We start from the raw sequence: 19,218 nt of genomic DNA, 5'->3' as shown, positions 1-19,218 counted from the left end.
GTTTTGTCCAGACCCTGCTCTTACTATATGCAGCATCACAGATTCCAGACTTTTCCTCATGCACTTCGACAGCTGCATGAGGGGCATCCCGTGTGGGCGGATCGAGGGTGCAGGATGCAGCGTGAGTTATCCATGTTTGACCCAGTTGGCATTCCACACACCTTGCATTTATATATCAATATAAAGCCGAGTGCTCGTAGCTATTGTTTTACGTGTCTGCCATCAACAATGGAGTTTAAATCCCCTAAGCGAATTTGTTCATAAAGGAATGATACATCAGTGTTATAGGGGAAACGATTTTCTGATATGCTGCCGTGTATTGGCTGTTTCTCAGCCTTTAGATATTTACCTACAAATATAATGCCGTCCTTGGAGGTCACATTCGCATAACAGTACTTCATAGTTTGCGGAACGTGTGGTACACATTTTTTCATGTGTTTTGTTTTACCTTAAGACATCTCTGAATAAAGTCATGTCTACCCCAAGCTCCTAGCCTATATGCTTGATTTATTGTGGAAACTGAAAACATTTTCTTTGGAAGCTGAAAATGTTTGTTTTTTTCACTTTCACAGAAAGTGAAAAGAAAAAGTTGGTTTTAGTAGGAATTTTCAATGAGTTTGTTTTAATATATTGGAGCAAATAAAATAGAATATTGTTGATGTTAGACTCGAGTGTTTTTTTTTTTTTTTTTAACTACAACACATACACCGGTCTCTTTATAGAGCTTTCTTGATTTGTTCTTTTTTTATCGGTATGTGATGATGTCAGTTGTAGACATTTTGTTAGAAAACAGAAGTACACAAGAATTGTCATTTTTTGTGGGTATTTTAAGATTAGATGCTAATGAGATATGTTATATTTTTAGGCGGCAAAGCAATGAAATTGAATTTAGTGATTGTAAGTACGTAAATATAATTGCATAAGCACCCAAAACTGAATACAGTACTTTAAATTACTACCTGTTGTGACATTTTACCCATTACCTATTGATTAAAAGGTTTACGTGCTAGTAACAGGACCAATTACTTTTGAAATGGAAAAACCCTTGAAAGGCGGCTGAGTGAAACTCATTCATAATTTAAAAAAGGTAGCAACTGCAAGACTATCAATTAAAAGTGAATCCTGCTAAACCCAGGCACAAAATCAATAGAGTCAACTAAAATAAAGAGCAGGCTGGGAAATGGAGCCTTTGATGCTGTCTTTGTGGGAATTGTGTGTAAGCAAAGACCTGTTCTCAAATGCTGCGAAAATCAGCGCTTTATAGACACAAAGGCAAACAATTCTGTCTGAAGAAACAGATTCGCTGTTGTACTTCAGAAGGGTGGATCGGCCATGGAATTGAAGGGCGCAGCCTTAATCTTCCTATTGATTGCCTATAATTATTAATGCCTTTAATATACTATTTAAAATAAACATGACGTATTCTTGAGACAATTTGTTTGTTTGTATATGTGTGATGGGGTTGTATGTCACAATATCGATCACAAAAATATTGTCAAAATACCGATAATATTAATAATGGCCTAGCATACTTAGAAGCAAAATAAAAGAACAAAAATATTGAATTTAAAAATATTTAGGATGCGAACTATTTGCTAAAAGTCTACTAAAAATATAGGAATATTATTAAACTTAACCAAAATACTACGTCAAGAAAACAAAAAGACAAACAAGTATGCACCGTAATAAATGTTTTTAAATGGCAACTTTGAAAAATATACTTAGTTAAAAACATGTCAATTTAATCTTAGAATATAAATTATATCAAGTGTGTACAAATAAAATAAAAAATGCACTACACTTTATTTACCGAAAGTTAGTGATAATACCATGCATTTCATAATTAGCATGGCAATACGAAATATATAAATATTGCTGAATACATTTCAAATGTGTAAAACTATTTTCATTTTTATAAAAAATCAATTAATTATTATCATAAACGCATACATAAGGCTACAACATAAAAATCACCCAAACAAATAAATATATAAAATACTGTTCTTCTATACCCTACAAACATTTGGAAAAGAGGTTGTGATTTCCTATTCTAACTCCATCTCACCAAACAATTGGAATTGTAACTATTGTATATATAATGAATGGCTGGCTTTTCTTACTCTAGTCCACGACATATTTTTATTTACTATTATAACACCAATCCTGATAAGATTGAAAAAAGTGCTTTTCATGTTTTCATGTTTTCTATCAACCGTCTGTTGTTGGAAGTCATTCACTAGAATTCTTAGATAGAATACAGTATTCTGCATTTCCCTAAATATAAATTAATGGCAGAAATCTTGCATAACCCGATTGCTGCACATTACTTTGAATACTGCACAGGAGTAGTAAGTTAGATGCAAAACAGTAATGAGCAGAAGCACCCTGCTTAGTGGGCCACATGAAGATAGATCACCTACATGAAGAGCCTTTGATGTGCATAAAAAATCAAGGTGGCAGACATGTTAATCCATCTTGGGCACATCAGGAGAAGTAATTTTGCTCGCAAGACTAAAAGGCTAGCTATAGCAACAACTAAGCCGAGGTTTAGCATGGTACAGAACATCTTTGCTCAATTCTCTTTAGGCTGGTTCATTGCAAATTATGTTGAGGTCAGCTTAGTTTTAGGTCAGTCGCTTTCATTTTGGCCATCCTTACTTTCATATTTTTTCGTTTAAAAATCCAGACACTCTAGTGCCTACAAAAAAAGGCATTCTGAAGTGTGTAAAGTAGTGCTCAAGTAGTACTTATTTACATTCTCATACTGTGCGTTGCCATTTAAACATCAAAAATAGGAAAAACGGCGATTAATCATCAACATTTCTTTTATAAGTAGTATAAAGAGAAGGGACTGCACATTTGCGCTTTTACAAATAAGGAGCTGGATGTTTCAGGGTCCAGTCAGAAAGGTAAATAAGAATACGTAGAACAGTAACCATGTAGTACTAATTCCTATACTCATAAGCACTTTTGTGAATAAGTCCACTATCTTTAAAAAATAAATAAATAGCACTTCTTAAAACATATGCAATAGGATATCTTACCTCTCACCCAATATAGGGAAATGTATATATTTTTTTAATGTACAAAGGGAAGCAGAAGGAATATAGTCAGGATTTATCCGGTTAACGTGTCATATTATTTTGTCTAGTCATTAACAGAAAACAAGGAAGTAAATACAATCTGAGCTAATTTGCTCTTCTCCACCACAGTGATGGAAATTTCCACATGATAAAGCATACAGGAAAGTTAAAGAAAATATTTTCAACTAGAAAAACTTTTGTCAAAATATATTTGTTAATTATTAAAGACAATTAACATTATGGCCTCATTACAACATTGGCGGCAAAAGCCGCTTACAGCCGTGCAGAAGACCGACAACACACCGCGGCGGCAGCGGAATTCCGCCATGGTGATTATGACCCACTGCTTGGAATCCGCCAAAATTCAGACACCCACACAAGTCCGCCACACCAAAGGTCAGTGATAAACTGGTGAAAACAAAACCTCCACCGTCACGGCAACAGAATTACGCCCACACTATCACAACCCACGAATCCACGCGGCGGTCTTTCAACCGCGGTATTCCATTGGCGGTACACACCGCCGCGCTCAAAATACACATGCATCTCCAAAACACGACCACATTGGACAATTCGAAATACACACACCTGATACACATACACACACCACTCCCACACACTCAATACAATATAAAACACACACCCACATCACCCACAAACCCTTACGTCAACAATTGCGACAGAAGGCCACAGAGAGACACCACCAGAAAGAGCAATAGCATCCACAGGCACACAATACCATCACCCACATAACTTCCACGCACCTCACAAAACACACCACTACATATCACCCCACTTATCACTACACACACCACCCCACACATCACCCACACCACCCCATGGCATGGCAAAGACACCCCAGGTTCCCCAACTCCTAACAAATGTCCCACTATCACAACCCACCCATCCCAACACCAAGCCCTGCATGCAACTACAAAGCATGGACACCCATCACAACTGCATGGCCACTGCACATACCCACACACATCCCTAAAAAATGATCACATAAGGTCCCACAAAAGAATGCAAGCAATGGGGTACACGGTCACCCACCAATTGCACACCATGCCACACACAGATGTAATAAACATCCTTTTATACCCCTGCAGGACCCCTACCCAACATCACCGGACCGCCCCAACAACAACAGGGACCAGGGGACGGAGGACCAGAAACACAGGGGAACTGGGAGGGCTGCTGTGCAACAGGGGGAGGACAGGCCAAGGGAACTCACTCTCCACAAGGCCCTCTCCAACATCATGGGAGCCTACCACCATTCCCAGGAGACGATGGCAACGATACCGGACAAATTTCAGGAGACCCAGAGCCTGCAGGAGGAACAGTATTTGGGCTTCAGGGAGGAACTCAGATCCATCAATTCCACCCTGGGCACCATCGTAGGGGTGCTGAAGGAAGTCCTCAACACCAGGAGGGACACTGTGGCACAACAAGGGGCCCCTAACACTAGCCTGGACGATGAACTGCCCACCACCTCCGCCGGCACTAGTGGACAGGAGGCACCGCCACAGGACCACCACAGGACCACCTTACCAGCACCCCACCCCCTGCAGAGGGTGAACCACCCCACAAATGGTCCCTGAGATCCAGGACAAAGACAGAGAACAATGCCAAGACCCCCGCCAAGAAATGAGACCACACTGATTGTCATCCTACTGTCCCACTTTGTCACCCTGTCCATACTTAAACTGCCACAGCTCCACTTCCTATGCCCATTTGGGAAATGCACCTGTGAGACTAATAGACTGGACTCTGCCATGGACATTCCACCACCATCCCCCCTCGCCATTTTACAACCTCCTCCAATATTGAACAGTTAAATAAACACCCTTGAAGCACAAAACAATCTGGAGTCAGTCTGTAATTTTGAAATAGTGTATTAGCAATTAAAGTGTCAAAATGGTCTTTCAAATGTAATGTCAACATACCTATGTCACACAGCTCTAGTCCATGAGGAAACAAAGCAGATGTCACACAGTGGGACCCACATCTGTGAAATCGTAAGGGAAAGTGACAGCTCAGTGACCACACACTGGGTGAAAACGACAGACAGTTGAGCGGTAGTAGTGTTAAAGTACAAGTAGTAATCAGGTTTGTATTCTTACCTGTGTCTCACTGGAAATATTGCAGGAACACTGAGTTCCTGTTGTCCATGTCCTCTTCTTCTGCTTACTCGTCTTCACTGTCCACAGGCTCCTCAGCTGCAACAACACCGCCATCTGGACCATCCTCCTGCAGAAAAGGCACCTGTCGTCGCAAAGCTAAGTTGTGAAGCATACAGCAGGCCACGATGATCTGGCACACCTTCTTTGGTGAGTAGAATAGGGATCCACCTGTCATATGGAGGCACCTGAACCTGGCCTTCAGGAGGCCGAAGGTCCGCTCTATAATCCGCTGAGTTAGCCCATGGACCTTATTGTAGCGTTCCTCTGCCCTTGTCCTGGGATTCCTCACTGGTGTCAGTAGCCATGACAGGTTGGGGTAACCAGAGTCACCTGCAAATGGCGAGGGACAACTGTTAGACACACACTAACTCTTAGGGATATCCCCAGACCCAGACAACCATTCCCAATGACTTGCTTCCAGGTGCTCAACTAATAGCCACGCACAGTGCCTCTGGAGTTGACCCATCACATAAGGGATGCCGCTATTCCTCAGGATGTAAGCGCCATGCACTGAGCCAGGGAATTTGGCATTCACATGGGAGATGTAATGGTCGGCTAAATACACCATCTGCACATTCATGGAATGAGAACTCTTCCGGTTTCTGTACACCAGTTCACTCCTGCGGGGGGGGGTACCAAAGCCACATGTGTCCCATCAATGTCACCTATGATGTTGGGGATATGTCCCAGGGCATAGAAGTCACCTTTCACTGTAGGCAAATCCTCCACCTGAGGGAAAACAATGTACCTCCGCCTGACAGACAGGCAGACAACACTCTGGACAACACGTTGGAAATCATAGGCTGGCACATCCCTGATGCTATGGCCACTGTTGTTTGAAATGACCCACTTGCAAGGAAATGGAGTACTGACAGCACCTGCACTTGAGGGGGGATTCCTGTGGGATGGCGGATAGCTGACATCAGGTCTGGCCCCAGCTGGGCACACAGTTCCAGGATTGTGGCACGATCAAGCCTGTAGGTGATGATCACATGTCTTTCCTCCATTGTTGACAGGTCCACCAGCGGTCTGTACACAGGAGGATGCTGCCATCTCCTCACATGTCCCAGCGGACGGTGCCTATGAAGGACAACAGCGAGCACAGTGTCAACCAACTCAGAGGTACGTACCCACAGCTTACACAGAACACAAATCCTAATCCGAAATTTGGCCTGTATGAGTGTTGAGGCAAGGCCTAGGTATGTGTGACGCAGTTAGAATTTAAGCCATGTGGGCCCCTGAAATGGCGGCTACCTGACCTGTAATGTGGGACAATGGGATGTGAGGTAACTGCGCTGACGTTGTACACCGTCGCGGTAGGCAGTCGAAGACCGCGGCGCAATTCTGCATTGGTTAACATTGGACCCTATGGGTCCCAGGGGCCAATAAGTATGTACGCCGGCGGTGACGATACGCCCCGCCATGGACGTGACTGCCATTTTCTATCTGTTCAATCACTTGATACCTGATCTTCGACAGGAGAGGACCTACACTGCAAGTGCTGCTGTGACCTCAGTCTGGAAGAGACAATGGCTCGTGCGTCTGGGGATAGGGCCCGTGCCTTCACATTGGAGGAGTTGGAGAAACTCGTGGATAGGGTCCTCCCCCAGTACACGCTACTCTACGGTCCTCCAGACAAACAGGTAAGTACACTGGGAGCATGCTGTATGGGCTATGCCTGTGTGGAGTGGGGTGGATGAAAGTTGGGGGGGCATTGAGGCGTGCATGAAACGATGGTGAGTGCATGTGCCACATGGCAAGGGTAGGGATAGGGGCCAATGATTGTGACTGTGCAGTTGGTAATGACTTTTCTTTTCCCCCTTTACAATTCATATAGGTCAGCGCCCACCAGAAAAAGGATATTTGGCGTGCCATTGCCAAGGACGTCCGGACCCTGGGGGTCTACCACAGATAGAGCATAAGAGATGGAAGGATAAGAGATGGAAGGACATTCGCCGCTGGAGCAAGAAGACGGCGGAGGCCCAGCTGGGGATCACCTCCCAACGTGGGAGGGATGCCCGTCGCACCATGACCCCCCTGATGTTCAGGATCCTGGCGGTGGCGTACCCGGAGTTGGATGGGTGCTTGAGGGCATCACAGCAGCCACAAGGGGGTGAGTACACTCTCATTCTGCTGGAGGTGTCTGGGTGGGGGAGGTGGGCTGTGGCTTTCCCTAGGCCAGGGCGAGTGTGCTAGTTATGTCCCCTTCTTCTGGCAGACCCTGTGGCACCCCACCCCACCTGTGTACAGTGCCAAGTACACCTAGTCAGGCTCCTGTGTCATCCATGTGTGCAGATGTCGGCAATAGCCTTGTAGGCCATGTCCCAGGGATTAAATAGTGGATTTCAAGTACGCAGCATAGTGCAGGGGGCTTCTGTGTCTGTCATGTCCGCCAACTGTAGCGGTAATGCATGCACTCAACATATCTTTCTTCTGTCGTCCCCCCCATTTTTGTGGTCTCCCTGTTCTTGTGCGCATTAGCATCATCAGGTGGAGGAGCAGTGGCACCGGAGCAGGAGGGAGCTGCATCCCACATGGCCCTGGAGGGCGAGACAACGGACTCGGAGTTCGCCAGTGGGACAGAGGGTGAGGGGAGCTCCACGGCGGAGACAGGAGCTGAGACCAGTGATACGGACTCGTCCTCTGATGGGAGCTCCCTTGTGGTGGCAGCAACATCTGTGCCCCCACATCTACAGGTACAGCTGCCACCCCCCCTACCAGCACTGTCCTCCCAGCAGCCCCTCAGCCTTTGCCCGTGCCCGCTCACTCAGTAGGGTGGGCATCACCTTCGCCCCAGGCACCTCAGGCCCTGCCCCAGTCACCCTTGCTGCCCTCAGTGAGGAGGCCATTGATCTCCTCAGGTCCCTCACTATTGGGAAGTCTACCATTTTGAATGCCATCCAGGGTGTAGGGAGGCAGTTGCAACAAACAAATGCATTCCTGGAGGACATTCATTCTGGTCAGGCGGCCCTTCAGAGAGCTTTTCAGACTCTGGCCTCAGCACTGATGGCAGCCATTGTCCCTGTGTCTAGCCTCCTCCATCCAACTTCCTTCACCCAGACCCAGTCCCCTCTACCTCAGCCTATCCCAAGCACACCTTCAGACCAGCATGCACACACCTCAACACACAAGGGAAGCTCTGGCAAACATAAGCACCACACATCCCACAGGCACTCACGCAAGCGTCACACATACAGTATGCAGACACACCAACATTCACTGCCTCCACTGTGTCCCCCTCCTCCTCATCTCCCTCCCCCTCCCAGTCTCGTCTACACTGACACCTGCATGCACTACATCTACAGCCACTACTTCTATCACCCGCACACACACCACCACACCCAGCTCACGTGCAGTCACCACCCCCATTGCCATTCTCACGTCCCCTCTGTCCTCTCCCAGTGTGTCTGTGACGCCACCTCTCAAGATACACAAACGCAGGCACACACCCACCCAACAGCCATCCACCTCACGACAGCCTCCAGCGCATACACCTTCACCCAAAGTCACCAAACGAACACCTCCTACAACCACTACCTCTTTCTCCACTCCCAAACCCCCTCCTGCTACCCATCCCAGTGTCCCGAAGAAACTTTTCCTGTCCAACCTTGACCTCTTTTCCTCACCTCCCCCACCCCGTCAGTCTCCTAGGGCCCGACTCTCCAGGTCCCAACCTAGCACCTTAGCCACAACATCTCCGGGACCAGTGGTGCCTATAGTCACCGGAATCTGGAGTGCACCGGCCACCAGGGCAGCCAGTGTGGCACGGAACCACTGCATGGACAGTCCCCCACCTGTCAAACATCAAAAATTGGCCAGTGCCCGGTGGGAGAGGGGGAAGACTCCAGCCACCAAAGCCACTCCCAGGGGTACAGGTGGGAGTGTGGAGTCAGCTGCGACACCTTCCAAGGTGGGGAAGGGCCACAAGAAAGTCTGCAAGTCTGGGAAGAGCAGCACGGTGGAGAAGACCGCCATCATCCCTGCTGCCCAGGAGGCCACAACCAGCACCAGCCCAGCTGCCCAGGAGGCCACTGCCAGCACCAGCCCGCTGGGCTAGATAGGACCACCAGCCCCGCAGGGACAGACAGGACTGCCAGCACCAGCTCCGCTGGGCCAGACAGGACCACCAGCCCCGCAGGCCCAGACAGGACCACCAGCACCAGCCCCGCTGGGCCATAAAGGACCGCCAGCACCAGCCCTGCTGGGCCAGACAGGACCGCCAGCACCAGCCCCGCTGGGCCATGAAGGACCACCAGCAGCTGAGTCACTGCCAAGGACCCCGGCGCCACAAGCACCGCTGAACAGGACACCCCCGCCACAAGCACCGCTGAATAGGACACCACCGCAACAAGCACCACTGCCAGGGACACTGTCGCAACAAGCACGGCTGCCAAGGACACCACCGCAACAAGGACCGCTGGCCCATGAGCGCCAAGCGCGCTGACGCTACTGAGTCCGTCACGAGCAGGATGAAGCACTCTGGGCACAATGCCCCCTCCAGAACCAGTGGAGAATCACATCCACTACCTCTGTCCTTGGCAGGATGAAGCACTCTGGGCACTAACCCCCCTCTAGAACCAGTGGAGAAAGGCATCCACTACCTCTGTCCTTGGCAGGATGAAGCACTCTGGGCACAAGGCCCCCTCCAGAACCAGTGGAGAATCACATCCACTACCTCTGCCCTTGGGAGGATGAAGCACTCTGGGCACAAGGCCCCCTCCAGAACCAGTGGAGAAAGGCATCCACCTGAGAGACCATGGCTTTGCACTCCCCTGGATATGGCAGTGGGCAACCCACCCACTGTAGAGACTTGTGAGACTGTGGCTTTGCACTCCCCAGGATAAAGCAGTGGGCAACCCACCCACTGTAGAGACTTGAGAGACTGTGGCTTTGCACTCCCCAGGATATGACAGTGGGTAACCCACCTACTGTAGAGACTTGTGAGACTGTGGATTTGCAATCCCCAGGATAAAGCAGTGGGCAACCCACCCACTGTAGAGACTTGAGAGACTGTGGCTTTGCACTCCCCAGGATTGAACAGTGGGTATGTGGCCCCCTCGTGGGTTTGGCATCGTGCACTCAACCGGCTGAGGTGCCCCCCTTTCCCTTCCCCCTGAGGTGCCTGTTTTATTGCTATCTGATGCCCCTGCAGTGTTCTCTCCGTCATGTTCAGGGATTGAGTGTGGGCCTCGCCCATGCCGTGTGGGCCCAGTGTTCCACAGACTCCAATGGAGCACTACCTGGCTACTATTCTTGGTGTAAATATTTGTTAATGGTGTATATATATTTATGCATCCTGGATTTTAATAGATTACATTGGTTACACTCATTTGCTTTTGTCTTTGCATTCTTCCAGGGGGTTTGGGGGCTGTAACTGTAATGTATCATGCTGTATTAGTGTGTGTGTTGTAGTGGGTGAGGGTGGGGGTGTTGCGTGTGTGTGTCCCAGTTTTTTCCCTCCCACCTCCCCTGTGTCGTAGGTGCAGTACTCACCGTTGTCTTCGCCTCCGGCGTTCATACTCCTGGTAGAGGAGCAAGAAGATGAGGGCTGGCAGGATGTGGAGCTCGGGTTTCATGGCGCCCGGATTCCTCGTGGGGTGTGTAGAGGTGAGCGTTTTCCCTTCGGAGTACTGTTTCCGCCGTGTTTTTGTCCGTGGTGAATTTGCACAGGAAAAGGTGGTGGATTGGTAGGTTGTAATACTGTGGGCGGTACATTGTCCTCCGCCTGTCTGTTGGCAGTGACCGCCAAGCTGTTCGTTTGTACCGCCGTGGCGGTCGGAGTGTTTAAGTGGCTGTCTTTGTTGGCGGTTTCTGCCACGGTCGTAATTCCAATTTTTTTACCGCCAGCCTGTTAGCGGTCTTACTGCCGGTTTAACACCGTCCGCCAGGGTTGTAATGACCACCTATATGTTCATTGTACATGTAAATCTAAAGAAACAAAAGGACTGCATTACTAAGACAATTCTGAAATAAAAATAAATGGATTGAAATATATTAATTTAAATAATTGTCTCTTCAATTGTTAAAAAAGTGTATTCTCACCTGAAACAAATTATGTACCAATAATTATTAAAAGAGATGTATAGAATTGTTTAATAGTAATTTACTTATGTTTTAACAAAGTCATTATGACATTCATTTTTATGCTCCAAAAAGTTTATTAAAACATGATATATTTAAGTTACAAATATGCACTATTTTGTACATTTTTAACATTAAATTATGTTATTTAATTTTTTACTATTTGACACTATTTCCTATGGGGTTTGCATTTGAGCCCTGGACTCCATTTTTTTTTTTTTGGTGAAGTGATACTCTACCAGGTGTTGGTCATGTGTGATGCTAGACTTACTACTTTTTTAAAGTAATGTAATTTAGGCTGCCCCTTGTTCTCAGAAGTGGAGAAGTGTAACTTTACACTTTTAAGTAACTATACACTTACATTATGCGAATATCCAAAAGCAATAAAGTTACTCAGAAGCCTGAGAGCAAATTTACATGTGTGAGTTACTCACAAATGTATTATAATTTTGTGAATAGCACCTATAATTGATACCAAAACTCAAGCTATTGTTCAATCAGTCACTGCCAAGTGTCAGAAAAATTTACGTAGGGCCACTCAAGTTTGCCACATAATATGTCATAAGATTGTTCTCACATTAAAAGATTTAATTCTCCACTCACACTCTTCTAAACAAATTTTCATAATCAGGTGCCAAAATGAGTATGGATTCTATAGCACTTATATGATGTGAATCATGATGAAAAGGAAAGCCACATCCTTGGGGAAGCCCCTTTGTTGTCGTGGCCCAAGTTTAATTTTAATTGAAATGTTGATTCAAACAAAATATGTGAGGGTTCGCAAATACTAAAGCTATAGACAGATCGAACTAAAGTTAATGATGCAATTTTTTTTTTTTTAAATAAGCTAGACTAGCATTTATGTTCACATGAAGACACATGCAAGGCCCACATTGGCTAAATAATATTGCCTGTAACAAGCACAATTAATCTGCCTAATAACAATAATGTGTCAGAATTAATCATAATAACAGGCAGATATTATTTGAATATTACTCTAACACTACCAGTTGAAATTTGGTTGCTGCACTTATTTTAGGGGTCACACAGTATAGTGGGGTAATCCAAAGGGCTCCTTCCTTCTAAAATAAAAATTACTGTTCCTGTCACACTTATGTTACTGGGTAGTCTCAATCTCCATAAATGTGCTTGATTAAACTGATTTGCACTTTTAAAAATATCTCTAAGTTTTTCTGTGTTCTTAAGTATACACATGTGTGGTGTTTGTATAGCAGTAGTCTAGCCAAAAAGCAGTGCAGTACTGACTTTTCTGCATTTCCTTGTCTCAAGTTTTTAGGTGTTTTGGCACTGGATGTGCTGTAAGTCACCAAACAGAGTGAACTGGATAGCCAGAAAATTAGGGTGCTGGTTTTAATGACACACCTCATCTTGAAGATGCAACAGATCAGTGCGGGAAGCCAGTCAAGTTTCATCAGGGTTCTGATGATACAGGCATATTTCTTCAGGGCCTTCATGAGGGGCAGTGTCAGTTATAGGATTTCCCTAAATGGGCCAGGTACAGGATGTCCAGGAGGCCAAGAAAGAGAGGGCATTGCTACCATCCACATACAAAACTATGAGGCCTTGAGTGACTCTTGAACAGTTGTTTTCTGTTAAGATTGGTTCTACTTTCTGTAATAGAAGGGCTGATACCAGCGCTCCTTAGTTGTCTTACCAATGTGTTTCATGCAGCTGGTATCCACAGTGAAATTGAATTACTTGGCACTAAGTGAAGGTGGGCATTCAAATCTGCTCAGGTTCATGTAATTGAGCCAGGTTGGGATGAGCTGTTGCTTGTTGTTTTTTTGTGTATGTCTTCTGACAGGGAGATTCTAAAACTGTGTTTTATTGATGTACTGATTAATTTTGCTACTTGCATTTGAAAGGTGAGTGGAATTTTTAAAGGGCTCACTATATAGCCTGTATGTGATAGGATGGGATGGAACCCTTGGTATTTAACAAGTGTTAGATTTGGCATGCTTGGCGTGGTCTCCCTTAACGTTTTGCCTCTGTTCCCCAGGCTGTTGATGTTTGCTGGACCCTGTTTTTGCTGTTTTTGATACTCTGGGCACTTTACCACTGCTATCCAGTGCTAAAGTGCAAGGGCTCCTTTGTAAAATGTATGTGTAATTGGCTTCCCATGATTGGCACATTTGATTTACTAGTAAGACCCTAGTACAGTGCACTAGAGGTACCTAGGCTACAGTTCTGGCTGTGCCACCCACATGAGTAGCCATGTAATCATGTCTTAGATCTGTCACTGCAGTGTCTGTGTGTGTAGTTTTAACCTGCCAATTCGACTTGACCAGTGTACCCACTTGCTAGGCCTAAACCTTCCCTTTTTATATACATGTAAGGTACTCCGTGGTAGGCCCTAGGTCCTGGGCAGGGTGAAGTGTATTTTAAAGGTGGGACATGCACTTATGTGTTTTACATGTCCTGACAGTGAAATACTGCCAAATTCGGTTTTCACTGTTTCAAGGCCTATCTCTCTCATAGGTTATCATGGGGGCTTCCTTTAAATATTATTAAAATGCAGATTCCCTTAGGGAGAAAATAGAAATGTGGAGTTTAGGGTCTCTGAGCTCACAATTTAAAGATACATCTGTTAGTGAAGTTGGTTTCAGATTATGTGTTTGAAAATGCCACTTTTAGAAAATAGGCGTTTTCTTGCATAAACCATTTTATGATTCTGCCTGTTGTGGATTCCCTGTCTGGGTCAATTTGACAGTTGGACTCTTTGCACCTCTCTCTAGTCAGTGACACAAAGGGGGCTGGGGTGTAGCCTGCATATCTTGGTGACCCATCTGTGCTGAAGGAAGAAAATGAGTGGTCACTCAAAACTGAATGGGCTGTGCCTGTCCTGACACAATGCAGTCTCCAACCCACTGGTGTGTGGCTAGGGCCTGGCCTGGACCAGAAAGAATCTTGCAAAACACTTGAGACTTTACTTTGAAAGGCAGAAAGGGGTATAAATATTGGACCCAAAACCCCAGACCTTAGATTACTTCAAGGATTCAAGAGGTACCTCTGCCTGGTGAAGATCTGAAGAGCTGAAAAGAAGTGCTGCCTTGGCCTGTGACTGTGCTGTGTTGGGGTATCCTGCAGTTGTTGCTTCTGCCTGCCTTTCAAGGGCTTGGAGTAGAGATTGCCTCCTGTTTTGAAGCCTCAGGGACAGCAAAGGCGTCACCAACCAGTCCTGAGTCTACTTATTGTAGACTCTAGCTTTCCAGAGGGTGCCATTACAGTTTCTGGACCCCTGGAAGTGAATTCCTGGAGAAAAAACAGTCTAACGACACTGGACGACACCGTGCAAATTCGCAAAGGACGACACTGCCTGGAACCGTGACGTTGCTTGCTCTGAAGCCATGGACCTTGCTCAGTGCGATGAATCTGATGACCCTGTGAGCTGACGCTACTACCCCGGAACCCGGACGCCTCCTGCCCTGAGGCCATGGACCTCGAGGAAGTACGACGACTCTGTAGGCCTCGTATCGCTGCAGCCGCTGATCCAGCACATCTTCGCTGACACAGAGTGTCGTAAGTCCAATGTCTGTGACGATCCAACGCCATCACAGTGCCTGCGGCCTTGTGACTTCATCACAAACCTGTGAGGTTGCCCCGCAACATGGTGACTCTGCCGGACTTCACATCTTCCAGAACCAAGGGCCGACTTCATATCTGATGCGGCTTCACTTCTACCGCCCTGTAGTGAGGACTCAACGCCGCTGCAAAATGCCACTGTACTTCTGCCCCATGGCACCGGAACCAACATCACATTGGATCCAGCGACGCTGCTCTCCCCAACTCTGTGTACCTGCCTGTTTTCTACTTGTTTGTTAAGGTATTGTACCTGGGGATCGAATGACTCTGTAAACAGTGCTACTGGCGTTGCATTGTTGGAAACGACTCCGTCACAACAGCGCACAATACCAACTTGCAGTGTTTGTGCCTCAAGGCAGTGTTTTCCTGCTTTTAAGTGCTAAATTAGTATTTTTATCATATTTTGTCTTATTTATTTAGATAAAATAATTACTATTTTTCTGAACCAGTGTTGTGTCATTTTGTAGTGGAATGTATTATTGTGTGTGTTCTTACAAAGACTTAACACATTGGCCCTCATTATGTGTCTGGTGGTCTTGAGAACACCAGACTCACGGTGGCGGTCGGACCGCAGCGGTCATGGCGTTCCGACCTTCACAGTACAACTGCCATGGTTGGACTGCTGACAACGCCAGGTTGCTGTCAGCCAGCAGTCTGGCGTCCCGGAGGTTGTAATCCACCAGGGCAGCGCTGCAAGCAGCGCTACCCTCAGGATTACGAGTCTGCGTACAGCCAGCCTTTTCATGATGGTTCCACCACCATGGAAAGGTTGGTGGAATTGGGGTGTCGGGGGCCCTTGGAATGGGCAGTTCAGGAGCCCCCATGCACAGCCCCATCGTGCATTCCACTGCCCGAATTATGGGCAGTGGAATGCGCGACAGGTACTGCTGCACCTGCTGCGCCGTCACATTGCCGTCGGCTCAGTTACGAGCCGGCTGCAATGTTAAGGCTCTGTTCACTGCAGAGCCGGTGGGCGGAAATGCTGTTTCTTCCCGCTGGCCATATGGTGAGCCCCAAATAGGGCCGACAGTGTTTGTACCTCACAGACGGTCTCTCAGGGGTTTGACTTTGACGGCAGCCTCTGCCACCTGCCAAACCTATAATGAGGGCCATCGTCTCTGAGTTAAGCATGCCTGCTCGTGCCAAGCTACCAAGAGGGTGAGCGGGGGTTAACTGAGTGTGATTCTCCTTTACCCTGACTAGAGTGAGGGTCCTTGCTTGGATAAGGGGTAACCTGACTGCTAACCAAGGACCCCATTTCTAACAACAAGTGATAGGGATTTTCCGGGAAACTGGAGGTGGCCAAGTGAATGAAAGATATAGGTAGGAAAATCACTGAAGGACATTGCCTTTCAATCCTATTCAAGACTTCAGGTTTTGGATAATGATAGCTGGTCAACAGCTTCAAAGACAGATTATGCATTATCAGGGACAAGATTTGTTTCTGTGTGTGGCCAGGAGATTTGCAAGGTAACTTTCTGCAGCTTGTTCTGAAGACAGATTGGTAGTCATGGTTGTAGGCATTGATGATCTGTTAGCATTTTTCATAGACTGCTTTTTTGATGATTTTGGACGAAAGAAAAATGAGTGCCGGCCCAATATTTGGCCAAGTGGTTCATTATACTGACCAGTTGTTACAATGCCCCAATGTTTTGCTAATTTTTTCCTAAAATGTGTATATTTTACAAAGTGGCATTGCCACTGAGTAGTTATAGTTAGGAACAGGTTTCCATAGCAAACACATTTGTTAGTTGATAATAACTTGGGGCGGTTTAACAAAGCTTCAAAAAACTTTCTGCAAAAAAGATTATTCGAACTCATCTCTTTCTTGGAAAATGTTGAGGCAATGCATGAAGCAGGGTCCAAATCTACCAATCAGGGTCCAAGTAAAAAGTAGGTGCCAAAACAAATCTTCCCCATGCAATTTCTGATAGATAAATTGAACAGCAACACAACAAACACAGCTAAATGGAATTCCACCATATTTGTCAGAAAGCTAGATCTTTACCCAGAAAGCATGGCCTTTACTGTTTGGTGTAAATCTATTCAGTAGTTTTTTGAGAGCTGAAGGTTATAAATGAATGTGTATCTAGAGATGCAGTAGTATCACAAGACCAGCAGATTAGAAGATTAGATCTGATTGGTTGCCTCAATCAACAAAGATGTTTGGCAGCCCTCTTAGGGCTTGGTCACCTAATACACGTTTCCTGAAAAAAATATGGGATGAGGATTAGGATTACCTGATGCCCTAGGCCTGGTGGACCTAAACTGATGTACTTTTAATGGTACTGCAGCAGTACTGTGGTAATATTAAAAGAATTGTCTACCAACTGACCCCTCTATTCAATTAGACATTCCTAAGGTGAACTGGTGGCTGGGGATGGGTCAGTGCAAAGTGAATAGTTAAAGTGGAGGAGAGTGCCCCCTTCTAAAGCCATCCAAAGTCCTGAAGACCCTACTTCCCCAGGGCTCCCTGAATTGTTTTTTGGGAAGGGAGTGTACGGACCCTATCTCACAATATAATATGGCCCCAGTGACCCCATCCCCAAGGGTCGTCATATTATATTTTGGGTACAGGGGCGTGACGATTGATATTGCAAATCATAAATATTTTCAAACTTTTTATAGCATGTTGAACTGGTAATCACAAATGTCCAAGGCCCTTGTCTGTAAATAGATATATGTTACCTACTGACGGTCACCAATAGATAGTTATAGTTAAGATCTAGTTTCCATAGGAAAAGGTTCTTTTGACATTGCTTTGTCTTTGGGGCCATTTGACGAATCTTCATTTTTTTTTTTAAATGTGCCTTGTGTAGTCTTGTGCAGAAAAAAGTTTTGGGATGATCTGTCAAGCGAGGCCCAAAAAACCGAGTGTACATTAAAAAGTGCATTTGCCACGTTAATTCCCATAGTGATTTTAGACATGACTGCAGCCTGAACCACTGAACAAAATTATGCCATATTTGACAGGAAGGTACCTGTTGGTCCAGAAAGCACACGTTTTGTTATTTGGTGGGAATTTGTTCAGTAGTTTCAGAGAAATCGAAGGAAATCCAAATTTGCATATCTGGGCAGAGCCTAAGCATAGATCTTATGGTGAGATCTGATTAGCTTTCAGTCTTTCAACCAGAAGTGCTGGCAGCCTTCTTGGGATCTATATAAATTATAGCACCCCATTGAAATGCATTGTAGTGAATGGTTTTGAGGGTCACAAAAGGAGAACGTACAAAGGGTGATAACAAATTTTAGTTACAATATAAATCAATTGTTGCTAAGGTGATTTTACCCTGAGAAAAAGCTGTCTGCTGGGATTTCATGAATCATGTTTGAGAGGAAATAGTTTTCTCATGATTCACCCATAGAGGTTATGGAAGGTGCAGCAGAAGCTAAAATGAGAGCATACTTTATGTAAATCCGCAATATCTTTCTCAGCCATATGAAAATGAAGTCTGACATTCTCAGTAAAACGTGTACTTCCAACAGGAGCAGCTTGTCAGTTGATTTCCTTCTGTTCGACTACAGTCTCCCAGAGTGTTCTAAAGAACAAATAGAGCACTTACATTCTTACTTATGACAAAAGTGTGGCACACCCGAAGCCTTCTTGATTGAACTAAATGGTTACAACTTAACCATTTAATTTATAAAGGAACAAAACAAAGGGGTTCATTTTGTCTTAGAAATTATGGTTAGTGTTGCAGAAAGAAAAATTAGGACCCTTTTTAACTGAGTTCTCAAATATTTTCCTGTTGTAATTGAGCAGAAGCAGTCTGTCAGTGTATTCCTTTGTGTTCCACTGCAGCCTCCCAGAGAGTATGGAGTGCTAACAGTCTTACGTATGACTAAAGTGCGGTACACCTGAAGTCATCTTGATTGAATCAAACCAGTAAAACCTAAAACGTTTTTGGCCAGATTTAGAAGACCCGAGCACCACGTTTACAAGGTATCGCTAAGCCACTTTTGTGGCTTAATGCTACCTTGTAAATGAGAACCCACTACGCCACAGTTTTCTGAATCAGATGGGCATGCAACGGGTGCTGCTATAGATGTTCCACCCCAACACTTATTGCTTTAGACTGTCCCACAAATTTACAAGAAAGTGTAAATCTGGGCAGCACCAAACAGCAACGCCACCCCAGGGATGCCGTTAGCATGGCACAATGAGGAATAATACTTTTATTCCTCCTCGTTTTTGCTTCTTATATGTGTGCTGCATTCTGATTGAGGTGTCCCTTACTGCACATAAACAGTAATTCACAAATTTGGAT

Source organism: Pleurodeles waltl, chromosome 6 (genome assembly GCF_031143425.1).
Source record: "Pleurodeles waltl isolate 20211129_DDA chromosome 6, aPleWal1.hap1.20221129, whole genome shotgun sequence".
NCBI classification, from domain to species: domain Eukaryota; kingdom Metazoa; phylum Chordata; class Amphibia; order Caudata; family Salamandridae; genus Pleurodeles; species Pleurodeles waltl.
This window is presented reverse-complemented; position numbering follows the sequence as displayed.